The 24,344-nt window shown below is 31.9% G+C and overlaps 1 long non-coding RNA gene across 1 annotated transcript; it reads left to right on the top strand.

The window, feature by feature from the left end:
• Window positions 1-11,671: 11,671 nt before the first annotated feature.
• On the top strand, window positions 11,672-13,479 carry LOC140879905 (uncharacterized). Its single transcript, XR_012149554.1, has 3 exons — window positions 11,672-11,796; window positions 12,355-12,532; window positions 13,293-13,479. It is a non-coding gene; the product is annotated as an uncharacterized lncRNA (long non-coding RNA).
• Window positions 13,480-24,344: the final 10,865 nt, after the last annotated feature.

Here is a 24,344-nt window from a genome sequence, read left to right as displayed (position 1 = left end):
TTTTGATAGTCTATAACTGAGATAAGATGTTTGTCTAGATGTTATTTACGATATAGCAATTTATTTCTCAGTTTTAGATGACGTTTGAAGGTTAACAACTCATGACTACGAGTTGTACCGAATAAGAAGATGTTGAGATTTGAAATGATTTTGAATGAAGTTAGATTGATGAATTTGAAACGAATTTGTACTGATTGAATAGAATGAAGATTGATATGAATGTTTTGATGCTATGTTTCAGATTTGGAGCGTTCAAAAAAGAAGAAATACGAAGGTATAATGACGACATCGAGAGTCAGGAATTTTGAAACTCAAGAATGATTCCTTTTTTGTTCTTCCGCCAAAATCACATAAGTATTTATTGTTTTAATTTTATTTTAATGTTGTCGATCCATCCCAGGTAGTGGATCTTTGATTTTGAGTCGATATGATTTTGATATGATGATGATACGAATTGATTCTATGCCAATGTCGGAGGACGACTTTATTTTCGAATCCGGAATGATTTTGATAGATGGATATTCATGTCAAGATCGGATACGAATCTTGATGGCAACGATGAGTTATGAATCAATTCTGAATCGAGATATGCGTTATTTACTCTTAGTTTTTTTTTTTTTTAAAAAAAATTCTGCTCTTGGATTATTGATTCTTGTAATTGTTTGATTAATTTTGTTTTAGTAATCATTAGTTGCCCTACGAGTAGATTAGCACCCGAGGTCCTCACAAAAGGTGGTATCAGAGCGTAAGTTTCTGGACTGAGATAGAAGCTGAGCGGGGTAGAATGAGTCACATGCATTTATAGTATTGCAGGATTATGCTTTACTAGAATATGATGATTTGATTAATTGCATGTGAACATGTGCTATGTGCTACCTTTGAAAATGAGATTGCCTGATTTACTGATTTGTACATTTTTAAATTTCTTACTGATTTGTAAGTAAATTTCTGAATTTCTTATTGATTTTAGTATAAGATTTTACCCGGGTGATGCAAGCACCCAGAAATGAATAGAACAGTGTTCTTTGGGTGACGTAAGCACCCCCGAATGATAAAATGATATGGCCAGACTGAACAGAGACTGAACATAATTATTTGGTCAGATTGAACAGAATAGTAGTTGCTTAGCTGAATTAAGTATTTCTGAATTGAATAGAATAGAATATCAGCAAATGAATAGATGTGATTGCAGGTAGAAGTTGGTTTGAAGAACTTGATCAGGGGTTCAGATACCTTAAAGATACAGATGAATGATGTATCAGATTGACTGTCTAGTAACTTCAATACCTAGCAACTAGCTGATAGATTTTGATGAAGAAATTCTGACTGAATAGAGGTATATTTATTTGTTGGTAAGTGCTTAGAATAAAATTTGATTTAATGGTTCTTTGCCACAACAAATAAAAATGATGAGAAAAGAAGAATATACCAACTAGAAGCAGAACAATTTGAATATTGAAGTAGGCTTTGTTAGGTTCAAGCCTATTACAATTCTTTGAATTGTCGATGATGATGAAGCAGCTCAAGATTGAGTTGTTTAATTATGGCTCGAATTCAAATATTATGTCTGAATAAATGTTGACGACTAAAACATTTTGTGAAAGACATAAAAGAGCAAAGAGAATCGAAACTGAATGAGCATTAGAAGGAAGGGAAATTGTATTAGGTCCATAGTGTGTGAGATACGCACAACTTTAGTTACAATTTCTATTCCAAGACAGATATGAAGTGAACATTATGAAACTAGTCTCTATCTCTAGCGAACCAAATAGGTCTGAATGAAGAATATGTCCGAGATGACTACATTTATTGTTGAGAAAGATATCTGAACAATCAGTGCAAAGACATTTCAAGCCGAGGTGCTTGTTTATGTTAGAAGAAAATCCGATTTAGAGATGATTTGAATGACGAATAGTTCCAGATGTATACAGAGAATCAGAATGAAATTGCACCTGAGAATGAAATTGCAGGTAACAGATTTATTTTGTTTTAATCTATTTAAGATTGGTGCAACAGATATATGATAGCTGAAAGCATATTATATTTTCATCTCTGTATCAGAAAAGAGAAATTGTGAATTGAACTGACGAATGGAACTACTGAATTGATGAAATGAGATTGCACATGATTTTGCTTCAAAGAAATGGAACTGAATATGATTGTGTTAGTTTTGAGATATCTGTTTAGGTTGCATGATAGACGATGATACAATAACCTAATACAGATTATCAGAAGACTGATGAAAAGAAGCGGTTAAATTAGATCGGCAAGAACATAATGTGCATCTGAATATGATGTTATGATAAGGGATCCAGAATTTCAGATTCTTTGATTTTGGATTGATATATGATGTTGATTACAGAAATATTCCGAAATAAATATATTCGATGCACTAGATATGTTCAAGATCTAAATTAGCATTGATAGATATGCCGATGAATTAGATAGATCGAGGAATAGAGATAACAGGTATATTCCAGTAAGATTTCGACTTTAGTTTAAGTTGTGAACTGGAATTCTATAGTAAATGTAAGAATGGATGAATTTGTGAATTCCCGACTTGATGAGATTATGACATGGATGCTGAAGAGATGATGAATTGAATACTGCTTTTGAGGTTTATAAAATCGACGACGATAAGAAAATCAGTTACAATAGAGTCTTTTCTTTGATTATGCTGAATCGATTACATCAAATGGAAATATGATTCTTGAAATATTTGATATTGAGGATTCATGGCGCCTGACTTATTTCACTCATTCGGAGTTATGAGATGCAAGTGAGTTGTTTTCACTGTGCAGAGTTTGTTATCCAGAAACTTTGATTTTTGGATGACCTTGATTGAGGGATTTTCTCAATCTTGATTTATTTCTTTTTATTTTAAGAATTATTGATTCTTTGATGGTTATTTCAGCGTATTTCGAGATTTTTGACTCGTAACTGATAGACGAATTAGATTTTGATCCATGATTTTTGGGTTAGATGATATGAATTGTTGGTTTTTGGAGATATAAATAAGGAATGAAGTAGGCATTCGATGAATTGATTTCAGAATTCTGTGTGTTCTGATGTGAATATTCAGATAAATATGTCACCAATCAGAATGATTTTTCGATTGGATGTAAGTCATAAATGTTCAGAAGATGAAGGAACCATAGAAAGTAAACCGAAGCGATGAAAATTTGGTGAAGAATGCCAGATTGAAGTATGAATTGAATCCTCAGATCAGAATATATGAATGCTTTTGTGACTAATATTATGATTGTGCTTGATATTTTCGAAAAGAGATATCAGAATTTGAAGAATGGCACAACGATGAATTTCATATTCGTCAATAATTGTTTTATCAGAAGATAAAGCAAATAGATGTCACAAAAGTAGTACGTTTTTTAAGTTAAACATAAGGAGAGTTTCTGATGAAGTTGTAAATCATTGACCAGATGAGTTCATTAATAGTTTATAAACTCTAGAATCCGAACGAGATTAGGATTGGAAATAATAGATTTCGAAACTACCAAGATGAAGCAGTGTAGATGATGTGAACCGATGGTAGTTATGATCTGATTGCTTGAAGGTCTTGAATAAGATGATCTGTCTGTACGATTAAATCACTGAATTATGATTAGAATTGTGCGAGATGTCACAGTAAACCAAGACATATTGTTTCAATTGAGACATTAGGTTTACTATTGTATGATAATACAGACAATCAGAAGGCTCTGAGTACTTTTTGATGTGAAAGTACATAGGTTATCTTTGAATTGAAGAATGATCAGAGCAGATGAACGAATTTTTAGAATGAAGTATATCTGACATGATATCGATTATCAACAACTCTGAATAATTTGATGTATGTGAATACAGCATATTATTCCTTGATGAAGAAATAGTCCACATAGATTAATCAGATTTCAGAATACGCTGCTTAAGCTGTGATATAGAGAGCTGTTAGCTATTTTGACGATAATGATATGATGAAATAACAGGAATGAGTACAATCTCGTGTTATGAGAAAGATGTTAGATTATTTGATCGAATTGTGACATTGATTGATCGATGTTCTGAGTGTTTGGTTATATATGATTACATTATACCATTCTCTAATCGATAGATTATCCGAGGAGATTTTCTAGATTTTGATAATATTCTCAGAACTTTAATACTTGATTCGGTATTAATTAAGTTGAAGTATTGCCACTGAATAACTATGATTCCTATAACAGCTATCGAATCGATATTGAGATTAGATGATTTTATGATATAAGGAGAAAGAAATCAGATTTCTTTGTGTTGATATGACCTTACAGAAGTAACCGATATCAAATCAGATCAGATGTGTTTTGAGATACACAAAGATTATGAATATGAATCTGTATGAAATGAGAACAGAGATGAAGAAACAGAGTTAATAATTGACTGATAGATATAACTTTGAATGGTGACACTGATGAGTTAAACGAAAAAGTTATTCTTGAAATATCATTCACTTCCTCATTGAGAAAGAACGAAGTTGAATTACAGATTCATATTATGAATGTGAATACAAATCTTGAAGCGATGAACAGAATGATAGTGTAGACTTGATATATGTTCTATGCGGAGCATGGAATGATATAGATCATAGAGCATAGAATTCTCTAGAAAAGAAACAAGTCGTCACTAATGCTGAATTTCACTGACTGAGTGTCCGACCGAATTGATGATTTGATTGATAGATTTATTCTTTTCAGATTAATATGATGGATCTGATTTGTTCCACATATTTAAATTAAGGAAATATCAGTTAGATGTTTTCCTATGTACTTTAATCAGATGAATTAGATATTGAAGAGATTCTGAGTTCAGTCGAATATTCGACAGATCCTCGAGTTAGGATAAAACAACTCAGAGAGTATTCTTTTTAGTTCATTAAAGTACAAGAGAATAGAAGCAGATTCGAAGAACCAATCTGATTCAAGATGATAATATGAGTTACGAAGATTAGAGTTGAATGATTGAAGTATGAATTACTTCAGATAATCATTCAGTCTATCAGATTGAATAGTTCGAATGACTACGATTTCGAGGACGAAATCATTCCTTAGAGGAGAGGAATTGTAAGGCCCGAAAATATTAAATTATTGATTATGGGATTTGAGAATTAAATTCCATATTATGGGCTAATATTGATTTGAGAAGCTAAGGAAGTTATAGAATTAATTTCCGAGTCGAGAATATTTAATTTGAGAATTTATGGATTTTGAGAATTAAATTCCAAGAATTCTTAAATTAAAAGAATAAATATTCGAATTGAATATTTATGGAACTTGAAATTAAATTCCACGTTTCAGAAATTAATATGATTTATTTTGACGATGCAAATCGATCAGAAACTGAATTGGAATTATCGACGTTTTGAGGACTAAAGTGCAAACGGCCAGGATTATTGAATTTAATCCGAATTTATTTAATTTTAATCCGAGTATATTTAATTTTGGAATATTTAGAGTTTCGATTTAAATTCTAATATTCTTAAATTATTTTGGATTGAAATTGAATTAAAAAGAGGACGAGGACTGAATTGCAATTTATGAAGTTTCAGGGAATAATTTGCAATTTTGGCTAAAGCTATCCAATTTTAATTGATTATCAGCAAATCTACGTGGATTAACATGATCAAATTCAGAATTGAGAGCAGAGGTTCGAACAGGGAGCCGAGCTTCTTCCCTTTCCTTTTGATTTTGCGGTTTCAAATCGCCGTAACTTTTGATCCGCTCGTCCGATTTCAATTCCGAAAGATGTTCTGGAATCCTTGCAACGAGGCCTTCGATTTGATGTAAGTATTTAATTCTCTTGGCATGTTTTGAAGAACGAAATTTGGCAGAGATCATATTATGAGTTTGTATTGATGTTCTTGAATTTGTATGCACTTTGATATCGAAACTAAATTGATGAACGACTATCGTTTGTGTTGATTATAATCTCCAGCAGTGTTTCGATTTATATAGAGCATGATTATGATGGTTTTTATAGCTTATGAATTGAATTGAAGTTACGTATGAAGTGAATTAAATTTAGCTTCGAAGTCGGTATTAAGTCGGTTATCGATTTTGAATCACTACGCCTTTGATTCGTGTTTTTGGATCGTTTTGATAGTCTATAACTGAGATAAGATGTTCGTCTAGATGTTATTGACGATATAGCAATTTATTTCTCAGTTTCAGATGACGTTTGAAGGTTAACGACTCATGACTATGAGTTGTACCGAATAAGAAGATGTTGAGTTTTGAAATGATTTTGAATGAAGTTAGATTGATGAATTTGAAACGAATTTGTACTGATTGAATAGAATGAAGATTGATATGAATGTTTTGATGCTATGTTTCAGATTTGGAGCGTTCAAAACAGAAGAAATACGAAGGTATAATGACGACATCGAGAGTCAGGAATTTTGAAACTCAAGAATGATTCTTTTTGAGTTCTTTCGCCAAAATCACATACGTATTTATTGTTTTAATTTTATTTTGATGTTGTCGATCCATCCCAGGTAGTGGATCTTTGATTTTGAGTCGATATGATTTTGATATGATGATGATACGAATTGATTCTATGCCAATGTCGGAGGACGACTTTATTTTCGAATCCGGAATGATTTTGATAGATGGATATCCATGTCAAGATCGGATACGAATCTTGATGGCAACGATGATTTATGAATCAATTCTGAATCGAGATATGCGTTATTTACTCTATTTGTTGAGTTGAGTTAAATAGAGTTGATATGATTTATTTAACGCTTTATATATGTTGCTTATACTGAGATTGTTTTCTCACCGGAGTTTATCCGGCTGTTGTTTTGTTTTGTATGTGTGCATCACAATAGGTGGGGCAGGAGCTAGTCTGAGATGACATGGACAGCTCGGGAGTGAGACTTAGCAAGTGTGGACTCGAGTTTTAAGAGAAAGAATGGTAGTTTGATAGCCTTGATTTGATATGAAACTTGAGATTTAGAAGCTCACATGTGAATATTTAGTGTAGCTTATTGTTTCATGCCTCTATGCTATCTATTTGATGTAATAATCATAAGATTTGATGCTTGAGCTTGGCTATATGTATATATGCATGTTCTTAGATATGATAACATGCTTATGAAGGATTTATATGAAGGATTTTGCCATTGTTCTAAGTTTTTGACAGCAAAATGTAAGGGACAGATTTCTGGAAAATGTTGCTCGCTCGATGGGGTGAAATTCACCGATCGAGCGAGGCCTGTGTTGCTTGGGGCAGTAAACTGGACTTGTCTTGCTCGCTCGATTGGTGGAATTTGCCCGATCGAGCGAGGCCTTGTTATGAGCAGACCCGAAAGTGTTGAATGCATGGCTCGCTCGATCGGCTAACTTTGCCGGATCGAGCGAAGCTCTTTGTTTTTTTTTAAAAAAAAAAAAAAAAAATTTTTTTCCTCTTGGATTATTGATTCTTGTAATTGTTTGATTAATTTTGTTTTAGTAATCATTAGTTGCCCTACGAGTAGATTAGCGACCCGAGGTCCTCACACTTGTAGCATACCATTTATGGTCAGATGCTCATATATTGTCGCACGATCATGATTCGACGAGTTAATGCATTTGCAACAAGGACACGGTTTCTTGACTTCATCAGTTGTGTCTGCAAATGCATAACGTAAAAAATGTAAGACTTCCACTCGATACTCAAGACTAGCACGGGGGCAGTTCATCCACGCCTTTTGCATTATCAGATCCTGCTCAATTATTTTGAAAAATATAAGTACTTATATAATAATGAAGAACTCATCAAGAACTAAAAAAAAATATCATAAAAAATATTTCGAATAAGTGAAAACGTACAAATAAAGAAAAGAATTTTCAAATTTTAATTTAAAATAATATCAATAATTAAACCCAGTCAAACTCGTATTCACAATCAAAAATTAAATATCCAAATTCTAATTTGTTACACAAAGAACCTAAACCTTGAAGGTTATTTTAAATTAGCAAATCATGTCCATACTAAAAATATTTGATTAAAACAAGACATACAGATAAGTGCATAAGCTTGAATTCGACAAAATCACAATGTCTAAAAGCTTTTGAAATCGCAATTTTATATAAATTTACAATATCAAGATACATATTAAAAGAACATTCTATAGTATAGTGAACAAAGAATAAACAATACGTTCCATTATTTTCTTTTTGGAAGAAAACAAACGAAGAGAAAGTACTCAAGACAATAATTTTTTAGCTGAATTCACTACAATAAAATCTTATCATCATACCAAATCACATAAATTTTCATATATCCATCACTTATATTTCTAACATCAATACCCATGGAATATATGCAAATCAAAATAACAACAAACAGAAATATAAACTAACCTTGATGTGGGTAATAGAAGGGCATTCAAACTTGGTAGAAATCTGATGATTTAACGGACGACAGGGCTGTTGCTATTTTTGTTCTTCCATAGCGTGTTTAGGTCCTTTTTACCGCTGCCAGTGTCAACAGAAAATAAAATAATGTAGAATCTGTTTTCTAAAAATCATGTGAATGAGTAAAAAACACCATGATATCTACTGGTACACTTATTGACATATTATCAAACAAGTTAAAAGCATAAACTGTAGCCCATGAAACCTTTACGTCCAGTACTATCATGCACTACATCGTCTATCATAAAGACATTAAACACAATATCTGAATCATTATTGTCGTTCCGAAACCGATTTTGAACATTATATTCATACTACGCAAAGAAAAAAAACTACAAAAGCAGCAACCTATACATAATCTGAACACCTATTTTAGTTTGTGCTTAGATTAGAGATAAACAAAATAACAACTCTGCAAGAGTGAAGGAAAGAACAAAACAGAGAACTGTAAGAAGAACTTACCAGAATGGGTGGTTAGGGAAATCTGACTCTATTTAGGGAGGGGAAAGAATACCAAAAAATAAGGTGAAACGAAGTTGAGATTTTTAAAAAAAGAAACAAAAAAATGGTAGATGATCTTGATTTTTATTTTTGCGAATATTTCCAAGCCCTTTTGTTGTGCATACGGTTGGAGGTGGAACGGTGGCGGCAAGTGGTTTGCTTCTAGAGGGAAGGGAGAGGAGAAAGAGCCAAAGAGATTTAACCGTTCAAGCCCAAACACAAAGGGCCTAGATGCTGATTGTTTTATTTTTTGAGTATAGTAAAATACCTATATATATACGCTATATATACATATATTATATGTATGTATGTTTATATTATTATTATTATTATTAATAATTTATATTAGTTTTTTTATTTAAATGTATAGCGAATCCACCTATGGATTTTTAGGTGGGTCAAGTCTAACAACGAGGCGTGTTCGATTGTGTCTGGGTCCTAATTTTCTTTGACGAGATGGATTCCGAGTATAGCCAAATATGTTCCGTTGTAACTCCTATGTAGGCTTTGACTTTCAACTATAAATTAAAGCTAAGAAAACCATCAAAATTAATAAAAGCATTTAATAGGAGTGTTATTTAAACATTTTTTTAAATTAAAAATGAATAAATAGAACTGGTTTACAATAAGGTACATACAAATTGATACAAAAAATATTTAATATCAGTGTTTTGTAAAAGTGCTCTTTGAAGTTAACCTATAGAAGTGTTTTATGGCATCGGTTCACATGAAACAATGGTCAAAGTGTCCAATATGACTGCTTTTATGACCGTTTCTAAAAGTTAAGGCAATACAAATTAAACGATAGTAGAAATCGATTCTATTGCCTGAACTTTTACGAACGGTTTAGAGAACGATTTGTATAAACCGCACCTAAAAGTATTTTATAAGAATGATATAAAAAGCGATCTAACAAAATAATGCAATAGAAACTGTATATAGCAACAACTGAATAAATCGTTGCTAAAAGTACTCATTAGAAGCGGGCTCAAAATTGTAACTAAAGGTTAGCACAATAGGAGCGAATGATAGCAACGGTTTACAAATAATTGTTGCTATAACTATTCGATAAGACCAGTATAAGGAGTGCTCCTAAATATTATATCAATAGAAACGGTTGATAGCAGCGGTTTGTGTAAACCGATGCTACACACACTCTGTAGTAGCGGTTTCAAAAACGCTCTTAAAGGTCGGACAACACAAACGGTTCGCTCAAAACCGATCCTACTATGCAACTTTCAAGAGCGGTGTTGGAGCCGCTCTTAAAAAACCGTTCTAAAAGAGGTATTTTTTGTAGTGTTACTACTATAAATATATGATTTGAATTGTGAATTAATTTATTTTCATTTAAAAATTTAAATTAAAAACACTTAAAAAAATGTCCATAAGTGCCCTTTAAAATATGTATATATATGTTTTTTTGTGTTTTTACGTTGTTTTCCTCTCAGCTACAACTATAAGCTAGAAATAAAAGTTTTGAACCCCTGACAACTCAAACTGGACAATAAATAAGTTGAGGTTCTTGTTCTTCGGCAAAGTTACAAAGTACATATCCACCAATATCATTGAATGAAGTCAATTCGAGAAATGAAACTTGTTTCTTACTTGATGTTTTATACTATTTTTTATCAATTTATTTTATACTCGTGATTTACGATGATTTTCATCATGGTGGTATGTTATTCTGAATCTGAATTAATTACCTCGTTATACGCTAAATGTCTCCATTGGTTGACTCTCCCATTATTGATTCATTAATTTATTTTCCTAAAAATAATAAATCATATTTTCAATAATTATTAGAAACAAATAAAGATTATATCGTATATAATTCCCTTGTCAAAACCATCAAATCGAATTATGCAAATATTAACTCGAGTTTTGAGCTAACATTCCAACGAGGTAAGCCCGTTACAGAACTACCAGAGAAACTAACAATATCGTGACTAAATTTGGCTTCCAAAAGATGTAGTGAGATTACATTCACCTGAGTGAAAATAAAGATAATCGTACTGTTATTATTAATTTAGATTACTTGGAAAAAATATTTAACTTGGATAAAAAAACGAAGTGAATTACACAAATATTTTTTTTCAATAACCACAAACCAATCAATCGAATATTGATTAATACGTAATCAATTGAATTGACACTATTAAAAACAGTCATTTTTCTTATCTATACTTGTAAGGCCCTGAAAATATGAATATTAATTACGAAATTAGAGATTTAAATTTTGTATTTGGAAAATATTCAATTGGGAATTTACGGAAATTAGAGATTTAATTTCCGAGTCGAAAATATTTAATTTGAGAATTTACGGGTTTTGAGAATTAAATTCCGGGATTCTTAAATTAAAAGAATAAATATTCTAATTGAATATTTATGGGATTTAAGATTTAAATTCCATGTTCTGAGAATTAAAGGATTTAATTTGAAGAAAAAACTCGAGCAGGGATTGAATTGCAAATATCGAAGTTTCAGGGGCTAAACTACAAAAATGGGATTTGACTTGTCAACACAAGATTTATATTACACTTTCCACGTGTATATGTTCCCTTCAGCAGCATCAAGAACGAGAGAGAGATTAATGAAGGTTCCAAGGATTGATTTGCAATTGTCCAAAAGCTCAAGGGCCAAAGTGCAATTCCTTATGCAAGTGGATGACACATGGTACTTGTATACATGAAAACGTGTATAAGGCATGGAATTCATCAGAATTTCCAGTCAAGACCGAGAGAGAGGAGAAAAGAAGAACCATGGTCGATTCTTGTTTTCAAAAATTCATAGAACTCAATCCGGCCGATAGAATTTTAAATTGATCGTATATTTGCGATCACGGCTTCGAGTGCTACACTTTGACGTAAGTTTGGCTAAATTCTACCATGTTTTAATTTTAAAATGTTGTTAAAATTATGATTTGATTGTATAAACGTGTTCTAGTATATACGACGATAGCGTATCTAAGTCGGATTTAGAAAAGATCGTCGTTTGGACATGTTTTTGAATTATGAAATATTTTCTGAAATTTCTGGAATTTTTAGGCTACTGATTTCGTGTATATTATATTGTAATGAGTATGGAAATGGGTTTGAATTATAGTATTGATGGTGTTTATGCTTTTGGAATTACCGAATTCGAGCCGTTACGCCGTCGATTTTAGTTTGATGAATTTCTGAAAAATTGAGATGTTGATTTCGAAATTGTAGCGATGGAATGATATTGATATGAATTAGATTTCAATGTTTGATGGTTGTGTAAGTTGTTAGAATTAATAGATAGGACTTTTCGGTGCCGATTTGTAACCGATACGATACCGGTTTGAATGTCGGTTATCTTGGTAAGTTTTGAAGTGTTTAAGCAATTGTGAGATTAGATGAAATTGAATACTAATATATTACTTGAAAACACTTCAATTCAGATTTAAGTTGAAAGGTATCGAAGTCGATTCAACGAGTCCGGAATGGAATTGACATGAGCTACAAGTTGAAGACAACTAGATCTTGGAATAGCAAGAAGGTTTGAGCAGATTTTTGTGGAAGCTTGTTGTTGTTGTTTAGAAGTTACAAGAGTTTTGAGAAGTAAAGATCAAGATCAAGGTATGATTTGACATTAATTCGACAGGTAGTATAACTCGAAGACGTGGTGGTTTTTGAGTTTATTAAATCACATACATGCATGATTAGGTGTTTTACTTAATCTTATATGATTCTATGAAATACTTGACTTAGTTGATTGAGTTAATTGATATATGAGTTGTTTGCTTTCAACATGATTTCTTGTTGAGATATATGATGGATAATTTATTTGAGATTGTTGGTTTAAATTATTTTGAAGTGTTGAGTTGTGGTAGATTGATTATAGAGTTGAGAGTAAACCCTTTGAGCCACAATTCTTTCGAAACCTTGAAAACAGAATCGAAAAGAAAATATTGGACGTGGTGAACTTATATGCGAGAGGCTAGGGATCTGACTTGATTTCTTTTGCCACGGTTCTCAATATAGTGTTCACAGTCCAGGGAATATCAGATTTTACCATCCCGAGCGGGAGCGTAGGTGGAAGGCTTGATATTTTTCTGGCCTGATTATATTCCCGGGATCCCAACGATATGAATTTTTAAATTATCGATTCTGTAAGACTTGAATCCTTTAACCTTCAACCGTATTCGAGTCTTTATGATATTGAATGAGTTTATTTGAAAACCATCCGGCAGGTAAGGTATAAGGAAATTGTTGATTGTAATAGTAAATTACTTGATGAGTTATATCTATTTGATTTATATAGATGTCTTTCATACTGAGATTTATTCTCACTGGAGTTATCCGCTGTTGTTTTGCTTTTATGTGTGCATTGCATCAGGTTGAAGAGTAGCGAGTCGGACTTGACATGGAAGCGAGAGATTGAGAGATTAGAGTGGAGACTCGGGTGATAGAAATCTATGTTCTTTTGTAATGTCAAGCATGTTAGATTAGAATCCAATGTTGATATGTTAAATTCATTGGTTTAGTTTATCCTTTCATGTTTGATGTTTGTATTAAAGGTTTGAGACTAGACTTTAATCTAGATGTTCATGATGTTACTACCTTGAAATCTAGTTGAGTTACTTTTTGTAGGTTCTACATGTAAACTTGAGATTGTTTATGTGAAGAGGTGGAACTCTACTTCTTTTAGCATCATGCTCTCTTGGTTATGAAAATACTTGTTCAATTTATGCTTTTAGCTTTGATATATCTTGGTGGAGTTAGCATGAACTTGTTTATATTCTCTGGGATATGATTATGTTAGCATAGGCTTGGCTTATGAGATGTTTGTAGTGACTTCAAGACTCAGATAAGGAGTGGAAAAATCAAAGTCAGTTTTTCTGCCCAGGGCAGCGCCCGAGCAGCAGAAAAGAGTAGCCAGAGCGCAGCCCCAAGTTGTGCGTTCTGTTTAGGAAAATTCAGGGTGCGCCCGAGTGGTGCTTTTTAGCCGCTCGAGCGCGGCCCAATATAAAAAAAAAAAATTTATCCTTTGATTGCTTGATCTTAATTCATGTATTGGATTATATGTTATTACTTGATCTTGGATTAATCGTAATGATTTGAGAGATTAGTGCCCGAATCCTCACAACAGGTGGTATCAGAGCATAAGTTCTTGGAATGAGTTAGAAGTTGAGCGGGGTAGATCGAGTCGCATGCATTTTTAATATTGCTTGATTTATGCTTTACTTACTTTGATATAATGTATGCGAACATGATTTACTGATTGAAGGAAATATATGCTTATATGCTTATGTGCTTACCTGATTATGTGAATTCACATGAAATTTTTGAATTCCTTGTAAGCATGTTTCTTTGAATAGCATGAAGAATTGTAAGCATGTGTATTATGACAAAGCATGAGATTATATGTATTTTTAATGATTTGAATAGTATACTCTCCGTGCTGCTTATGAATTTTATTTTCAAGTAAGTCAGGTTATTTGGGTGATGTAAGCACCCCAGATTGAACCTAACAGTACTCCGCAAGTGAAGGAATTACCTTCGATTGAACAGATCAGTATTGTAGTAACCTATCAGAATCGATGGATGCTACACTCACACCGATGGAGGTGCTATTTGAACGATTTCAGACTTATAATCCGCCAATTCTGAAAGGTACCGAAGATACTAATGTTTGTGAAGGTTGGTTAGAAGAGCTTGATCAATTGTTTGAATCTTTAGAATACTCTGATGAACGAAGAATCAAGCTTGTTGTATACCAACTGCAAGATTTAGCAAGAATCTGGTGGTTTGCGACAAAGCAATGTCAGGAAAACAGAGGTATAGTAATTTCTTGGCAGATATTTAAGACTGAATTTTGTCAACAATTTCTTTCGAGATCTTATTGTTGGAAAACGGCGATCAGATCAATCAGAATTGATACCCAGTGCAGCGGAAGTTTAAAAATTTTATATGGAACGATTCCATGATGGGTATCAAAACTTTATGATTAAATTGTGCGTGTAAAAATTAAATAACAATTATAAATTTTTACCTCCAATCTCGAATCGAGATTATGGACACCAACAGATTACTCTGCTCTTGTTGTATATCCCAGGAACTGATGGACGAACTGTTCTTCAATCAGGTCCACGAACAGAGATTTAATCCCTCTGATAGATTGCACTAGAAAATCTATCAGAAGTTTCTACGAAGAGAATTAACGAATTTGATCCGTTAAACCAGACTGCAAATTCAAAATTCACAGGCCGGATTTTTCCCGAGCAGAGGGGAGGGGCGACCACTTTTAGAGAAAAAAACTAGGGTTTTCGAAAATTGTGAGCCTCTGTTGTGTAATTTCTGTATTGCAATAACTTATTTATAATGTGGGCTGCTAACAGCTTAGGGCCCATTAGTCATAAGTTCAAGCCTGACAAGCAAAGCCCGCATTTTCAGAAATTAATATAAAATTCATCGTGACTCAGATTGATAAACCAATTTCACCAATGTTCACAGAAACCATTTCTGCATCTTTTAGAGTCAAGATAAATTTTCTGAATCCGAATTCAGTGGTTTCCAAAAATGCCCATCCCTATGTCATTTTAGGAAATCTTACTCCTCTACTCTGATATAAGAAGTCCCACTTCTTCATTCATTAAATTTAACTCTTTAAATTTATCTATCTCAACGGGGATTAAAAATTCATTACTCTGTGTGACCCTCAATGGTTCAGGGATACAGCTAGCCGTGGGCTCACAACTCCTTGTGACTCGGAACAACAATTTCCGACTTGCCCATCGAATCATGGTAAGAGCGCCTAGCAACATCGCCCCATGATTCCCTAGGTATCACTGATAGTGCCTGCAAGAACCAATAGATTTTGGTTAGCGTACAGTACGGTCCCTTCATCCATATATCCCGATCGAATCAACAACCATTGGTAAATCGAGAGTCGTTCGAGATTCGATAACTATGCAATACATCTTGAAGATCAAATAGTGACATCGCATGTGCTACTAAGAAACCATTTCTTAAAACACATCATGTACTCTGGCCAGAGATTCGTCACACTAATATCTCCTCAGATTGCATAGGATATCCACTCTAGCAAGTATGTGGTGAATCCTTGACAACAAAGCATCGACTCCTATATGTGTCGTAGCTGTACCCAATCCCGACACCTGATGACCCCAATAGAGTCGGTAAACGAGTCAAAGTACAGTACTAGCATATAGAGTCTCAATGATGTTTCAAGTAGTAAGGACTAATGGTGTACAACCAAAACCACGGACTTTATCCACTCGATAAATGATAACCACTTGGAAAGTCCGAATAGGGTAGTTCGATCATTCATCGTATGAATATCCATTTGCATGCTTTGAACATCTCTATGTTCCATACCAATGAAACGTGGTACTCGGCATCGCAAATGCTAGTCTCAATCTCGAGCGATCCTTATCCTCATTAACGGACGGCTCAATCGACTAGGAACTGTTTAGAATATACAGTGACTATAAGATGTGTTTCATGATAGTCATCCCCATGCACTACCACATCTTACATACACTATAGTATATTCAAGGTCTTTATCAAAACAACAATAGTATATCACAATATAACAATATGAAGAAAGATAAAGTCATTGCCATTAATAAAAGTGTAAATTATATTAAACAAAAGATTGTTTATACAAAGAGTCATCAAAGCCCTTAGCCACAAGTTGGCTCACTGGGCACCCACTCTTTCACTTATAGAGAAGATAGAGCAGGAGAATTTGTTAACTTGCAACAAGGAAATATGACGATCGATGAGTATGTTGCTAAATTCTTCAATTTGCTCCGATTTGTTCCTCACATAATTCAGGATGAAGAAGTTCAAACAAATTTGTTTATCAATGGACTGAATCCGGAAATTTATGCTTGGATAGATGTTGGGCGACCAAATAGATTGGTTGATGCTATTGACAGGGCTAAAAGAGCTGAAGACGGTTTTATGAGACAGAAAGAAAGTTCAATCGTGCCTCAGCATTTCAAACAACCGCACTTTCAGTCACAATTGTCATCACAGAGCAGCTATGAGGCAGGAGGTAGTATTAGTGGAAGTGAAAAGCGGTTACAACATTTGAGGCAACAGTTCCAGAAGTCTGAAAGTAGCTCTTCTAGCTCTAGCAGACTGAAGCAACTTCGTATAAGTCAGAAAGCAGAATATGCCGGTGAATACTGTACTCACTGTGGAGGAAAACATGCTAGCGATGAATGTCAAGGAACTTTAGGAAAATGTCATCGTTGTTATCAAGTGGGACATTTTTCGAGAGTGTGTCCTAATCCTTGGGGAACAAGGAGAAACTTGAATGAAGATCCAACTCTGAGACAACAAGCATCTACAGATACTTTGGTTCAATATGCACCAAATGATGACACTACAGGTATAATTGAGCTTTGAGTAATTTGCCTGTATATTGATGAACCTGGGTGCATTGCATACATATATAGTTGCATAATCTATTAAGTTACATTAACGGTATGTTGAACCTTTATCTGAAATAGTTGTTACGAACTAATCGTGATGAACAGCTAAGAAAGAAGATATCAGTACTTGTATCAAAAAAGCTGAATTAGAGTTTGATAGAAATCAGATTGAAAGGAAGTTGATTGTGTTACTTGAAATATTGTGAGAATTATCAAATTCAGGTTCCGCTTTATTTTGGGTATTGAATAAGTTTATGGATCAATCATGATTATTGGGAAGAATTTAGAGATCTGATAAGATAATTATGAAAATCAGTTACAGTTGTGCCTTCTCTTTGATGTTACTGAATCTATTATATCATAGGATCATGACTCTTGAATTTCTTAATATCGATTATGAGGTTTTGTTTTCGACCTCGATTGATTTTGATTGGCTCTTATTTCTTGATAAAGTCTTATTTTGTTCACTCGCTTTAAGTTGAGATGCAAGTGAGTTGTTTTCACTTAGCAGATTTTGTCATTCAGAATATTTGATCTTTGGATGACCTCTACTTGAGTGATTTTCTTTGATTATGAATTTCAAGAGTTGTTGATCATTTGATATATACAATCAGTATATTTTGATGATTTTGGCTCGTAACTGATAGAAATTTGGATTCAGTGTATCAGTAAGAGTTTTGAATTGGTTGTATGATTTTTCCAAAACTGGATAATAATGCTTGAGCGACTGATTAAAGACTTTGATTTGTATGTGAGTCTCTAGACAAGATAGCAATTCAGAGATAATGGATTTTGAGATGAATATTCGTTTGATTGTGCCAGATAGTCTAGACATGAGATATCACATTCTGGAAGAGGCACACTACAACAGATTATATATCCATTCAGTTTTTTGGAAATGTTGTATGAATTACTTGGAAATCAGTATTGGTAAAAGAAAATGGAAGACGATATGAAAGAATTGCGTTTCCAATACCTATGTTTCCAGTATTAGAAGCAGAAAAGAAGAGACTGAGTGATCTATGAATCAGTTTAGCAACTCTAAAGTCGAAACAAGAATAATTTTTTGACAGATTTTAGTTCGAAATTACTTAAATCGTCATGAGTTTGCGATTTGTATTAAAAAAGATTCGTCAGATTCAAGAATATGCTGTATTAGCTGTAATATCGATATGAGTTGCTAGCTATTAAGAGGTTAGTGATATGATGAAATTACAGGAAATTGTTGAAATTTATTGTCGAGATAGAGATTTGAGATTTAGTTGGTAGATTGTGACATCGATTTTCAGAAGTTCTGAGTGTTGGATTGCCTTATGCCACTCTTTGATCGATGGATTGTCTGAGGTGACTATCCAGATTTAAGAAAATGCTCAGAACTAAGGTATCTGATTCGATACTAACTGATAGATTTTGTCACATATTTATTGCAATTCCTGTAACAGTGATTCGATTGATATAAAGATCGTATTTTTGATTACGAAATGAGAAGAAAAGCATAAGTTTATTTGTGATGAGGCGGTATTGCAAAAGTATCGGTGATCAGATCAGATGTGGTTTGATAAAAGACAGAGAATATGAAGATTGATCCGTACCGAATTTGAACAGAGCAGATTAGATAGAGTAAGAGATTGAAGCTTGAACAGCATGTTCAGTGAGAAATGTTCTTTCCGGAGTAATATCTGATTCAGAAAGAAATTTCATTATGATCTAATGAATAATCAATACAGATTTTGGTCAGAAAGAAGAAGAAGATAAGATATCAGAACAGATATCTAAAGCTCTTAGAATTGAAGTAAGAATTACTTCAGTCAGCTTTACAGTCTACGGGATTCAATAGTACGATTAAATGCGATTTCGAGGACGAAATCATCCCTTAGAAGGGAGGAATTGTAAGGCCCTAAAAATATGAATATTAATTACGAAATTAGAGATTTAAATTTCGTATTTGGAAAATATTCAATTGGAAATTAGAGATTTAATTTCCGAGCCAAAAATATTTAATTTGAGAATTTACGGGTTTTGAAAATTAAATTTCGGGATTCTTAAATTAAAAGAATAAATATTCTAATTGAATATTTATGGGATTTAAGATTTAAATTCCATGTTCCGAGAATTAAAGGATTTAATTTGAAGAAGAAACTCGAGCAGAGACTGAATTGCAAATATCGAAGTTTCAGGGGCTAAACTGCAAAAATGGGATTTGACTTGTCAACACAAGATTTATATTACACTTTCCACGTGTATATGTTCCCTTCAGCAGCATCAAGAACGAGAGAGAGATTAATGAAGGTTCCAAGGATTGATTTGCAATTGTCCAAAAGCTTAAGGGCCAAAGTGCAATTCCTTATGCAAGTGGATGACACATGGTACTTGTATACATGAAAACGTGTATAAGGCTTGGAATTCATCAGAATTTCCAGTCAAGACCGAGAGAGAGGAGAAAAGAAGAACCATGGTCGATTCTTGTTTTCAAAAATTCATAGAACTCAATTCGGCCGGTAGAATTTTAAATTGATCGTATATTTGCGATCACAGCTTCGAGTGCTACGCTTTGACGTAAGTTTGGCTAAATTCTACCATGTTTTAATTTTAAGATGTTGTTAAAATTATGATTTGATTGTATAAATGTGTTCTAGTATATACGACGATAGCGTATCAAAGTCGGATATAGAAAAGATCGTCGTTTGGACATGTTTTTTAATTATGAAATATTTTCTGAAATTTCTGGAATTTTTAGGCTACTGATTTCGTGTATATTAGATTGTAATGAGTATGAAAATGGGTTTGAAGTATAGTATTGATGGTGTTTATGCTTTTGGAATTACCGAATTCGAGCCGTTACGCCGTCGATTTTAGTTTGATGAATTTCTGAAAAATTGAGATGTTGATTTCGAAATTGTAGCGATGGAATGATATTGATATGAAATAGATATCAATGTTTGAAGGTTGTGTAAGTTGTTAGAATTAATAGATAGGACTTTTTGGTGCCGATTTGTAACCGATATGATACCGGTTTGAATGTCGGTTATCTTGGCAAGTTTTGAAGTGTTTAAGCAATTGTGAGATTAGATGAAATTGAATACTAATATATTACTTGAAAACACTTCAATTCAGATTTAATTTGAAAGGTATCAAAGTCGATTCGACGAGTCCGAAATGGAATTGACATGAGCTACAAGTTGAAGACAACTAGATCTTGGAATAGCAAGAAGGTTTGAGCAGATTTTTGTGGAAGCTTGTTGTTGTTGTTTAGAAGTTACAAGAGTTTTGAGAAGTAAAGATCAAGATCAAGGTATGATTCGACATTAATTCGACAGGTAGTATAACTCGAAGACGTGGTGGTTTTCGAGTTTATTAAATCGCATACATGCATGATTAGGTGTTTTACTTAATCTTATATGATTCTATGAAATACTTGACTTAGTTGATTGAGTTAATTGATATATGAGTTGTTTGCTTTCAACATGATTTCTTGTTGAGATATATGATGGATAATTTATTTGAGATTGTTGGTTTAGATTATTTTGAAGTGTTGAGTTGTGGTAGATTGATTATAGAGTTGAGAGTAAACCCTTTGAGCCACAATTCTTTCGAAACCTTGAAAACAGAATCGAAAAAGAAAATATTGGACGTGGTGAACTTATATGCGAGAGGCTAGGGATCTGACTTGATTTCTTTTGCCACGGTTCTCAATATAGTGTTCACAGTCCAGGGAATATCAGATTTTACCACCCCGAGCGGGAGCGTAGGTGGAAGGCTTGATATTTTTATGGCTTGATTATATTCCCGGGATCCCAACGATATGAATTTTTAAATTATCGATTCTGTAAGACTTGAATCCTTTAACCTTCAACCGTATTCGAGTCCTTATGATATTTAATGAGTTTATTTGAAAGACATCCGGCAGGTAAGGTATAAGGAAATTGTTGATTGTAATAGTAAATTACTTGATGAGTTATATCTATTTGATTTATATAGGTGTCTTTCATACTGAGATTTATTATCACCGGAGTTATCCGGCTGTTGTTTTGCTTGTATGTGTGCATTGCATCAGGTTGAAGAGTAGCGAGTCGGACTTGACATGGAAGGGAGAGATTGAGAGATTGAGAAATTAGAGTGGAGACTCGGGTGATAGAAGTCTATGTTCTTTTGTAATGTCAAGCATGTTAGATTAGAATCCAATTTTGATATGTTAAATTCATTGGTTTAGTTTATCCTTTCATGTTTGATGTTTGTATTAAAGGTTTGAGACTAGACTTTAATCTAGATGTTTATGATGTTACTACCTTGAAATCAAGTTGAGTTATTTTTTGTAGGTTCTACATGTAAACTTGAGATTGTTTATGTGAAGAGTTGGAACTCTACTTCTTGTAGCATCATGCTCTCTTGGTTATGAAAATACTTGTTCAATTTATGCTTTTAGCTTTGATATATCTTGGTGGAGTTAGCATGAACTTGTTTATATTCTCTGGGATATGATTATGTTAGCATAGGCTTGGCTTATGAGATGTTTGTAGTGACTTCAAGACTCAGATAAGGAGTGGAAAAATCGAAGTCAGTTTTTCTGCCCAGGGCAGCGCCCGAGCAGCAGAAAAGAGCAGCCCGAGCGCAGCCCCGAGCTGTGCGTTCTGTGTAGGAAAATTCAGGGCGCGCCCGAGCGGTGCTTTTTAGCCGCTCGAGCGCGGCCCAATATATATATAAAAAAAAAAAAATTAGCCTTTGATTGCTTGATCTTAATTCATGTATTGGACTATATGTTATTACTTTATCTTGGATTAATCGTAATGATTTGAGAGATTAGTGCCCGAGTCCTCACAATACTACTTTAAATATATGAGTTAAATTGTGAATTTACTCAAATGTCCTCTCATTAATATTTGTTATTTCCAATAATTTTTAATGTATTTTATGTTATTTTGTGACTTTATTCAAATTTCTTCTCAATATTATATGTTATTTCCAATAATTTTTAGTGTGCTTTATTTCATTTTATATAGCTCATTAATATTTGTTATTTCCAATAATTTTTAATGTTTTTTATGCCCTTTTATATATTATTCAATAATAATTAATTAAGTCTATTCACGTGCTTTTTTTACCATTATTATTTAGTTAATTAATTAAGCAAATAATTCTTAATATAAATTATATAATTAATTTTATCCTTATTTATTTCATTTAATAATTAATATTGTTGTCATTTCCAATAATTTTTAATGTGTTTTATGTCATTTTATATATTAGTCAAACTCAAATGTCCTCTCATTAATATTTGTTATTTCAAATAATTTTTAATGTATTTTATGTTATTTTGTGACTTTACTCAAATTTCTTCTCATTAATATTTGTTATTTCCAATAATTTTTAGTGTGTTTTATTTCATTTTATATAACTCATTAATATTTGTTATTTTCAATAATTTTTAATGTGTTTTATTCTCTTTTATATATTATTCAATAATAATTAATTAAGTCTATTCACGTGCTTTTTTACCATTATTATTTAGTTAATTAATTACGCAAATAATTCTTAATATAAATTATATAATTAATTTTATCCTTATTTATTTCATTTAATAATTAATAGTTTTGTCATTTCCAATAATTTTTAATGTGTTTTATGTCATTTTATATATTAGTCAAACTCAACTGTCCTCTCATTAATATTTGTTATTTCCAATAATTTTTATTGTATTTTATGTTATTTTGTGACTTTACTCAAATTTCTTCTCATTAATATTTGTTATTTCCAATAATTTTTAGTGTGTTTTATTTCATTTTATATAGCTCATTAATATTTGTTATTTCCAATAATTTTTAATGTGTTTTATGCCCTTTTATATATTATTCAATAATAATTAATTAAGTCTATTCACGTGTTTTTTTACCATTATTATTTAGTTAATTAATTACGCAAATAATTATTAATATAAATTATATAATTAATTTTATCCTTATTTATTTAATTTAATAATTAATATTGTTGTCATTTCCAATAATTTTTAATGTGTTTTATTTTATTTTATATATTAGTCAAACTCAAATGTCCTCTCATTAATATTTGTTATTTCCAATAATTTTTAATGTATTTTATGTTATTTTGTGACTTTACTCAAATTTCTTCTCATTAATATTTGTTATTTCCAATAATTTTTAGTGTGTTTTATTTCATTTTATATAGCTCATTAATATTTGTTATTTCCAATAATTTTTAATTTGTTTTATGCCCTTTTATATATTATTCAATAATAATTAATTAAGTCTATTCACGTGCTTTTTTACCATTATTATTTAGTTAATTAATTAAGCAAATAATTCTTAATATAAATTATATAATTAATTTTACCCTTATTTATTTCATTTAATAATTAATATTGTTGTCATTTCCAATAATTTTTAATGTGTTTTATGTCATTTTATATATTAGTCAAACTCAACTGTCCTCTCATTAATATTTGTTATTTCCAATAATTTTTATTGTATTTTATGTTATTTTGTGACTTTACTCAAATTTCTTCTCATTAATATTTGTTATTTCCAATAATTTTTAGTGTGTTTTATTTCATTTTATATAGCTCATTAATATTTGTTATTTCCAATAATTTTTAATGTGTTTTATGCCCTTTTATATATTATTCAATAATAATTAATTAAGTCTATTCACGTGTTTTTTTACCATTATTATTTAGTTAATTAATTACGCAAATAATTTTTAATATAAATTATATAATTAATTTTATCCTTATTTATTTAATTTAATAATTAATATTGTTGTTATTTCCAATAATTTTTAATGTGTTTTATGTCATTTTATATATTAGTCAAACTCAAATGTCCTCTCATTAATATTTGTTATTTCCAATAATTTTTAATGTATTTTATGTTATTTTTTGACTTTATTCAAATTTCTTCTCATTAATATTTGTTATTTCCAATAATTTTTAGTGTGTTTTATTTCATTTTATATAGCTCATTAATATTTGT

Source organism: Henckelia pumila, chromosome 1 (genome assembly GCF_033568475.1).
Source record: "Henckelia pumila isolate YLH828 chromosome 1, ASM3356847v2, whole genome shotgun sequence".
Taxonomy (NCBI): domain Eukaryota; kingdom Viridiplantae; phylum Streptophyta; class Magnoliopsida; order Lamiales; family Gesneriaceae; genus Henckelia; species Henckelia pumila.
The sequence above is the reverse complement of the archived record's forward strand: the minus strand, read 5'-3'. Positions and strand labels throughout refer to the sequence as shown.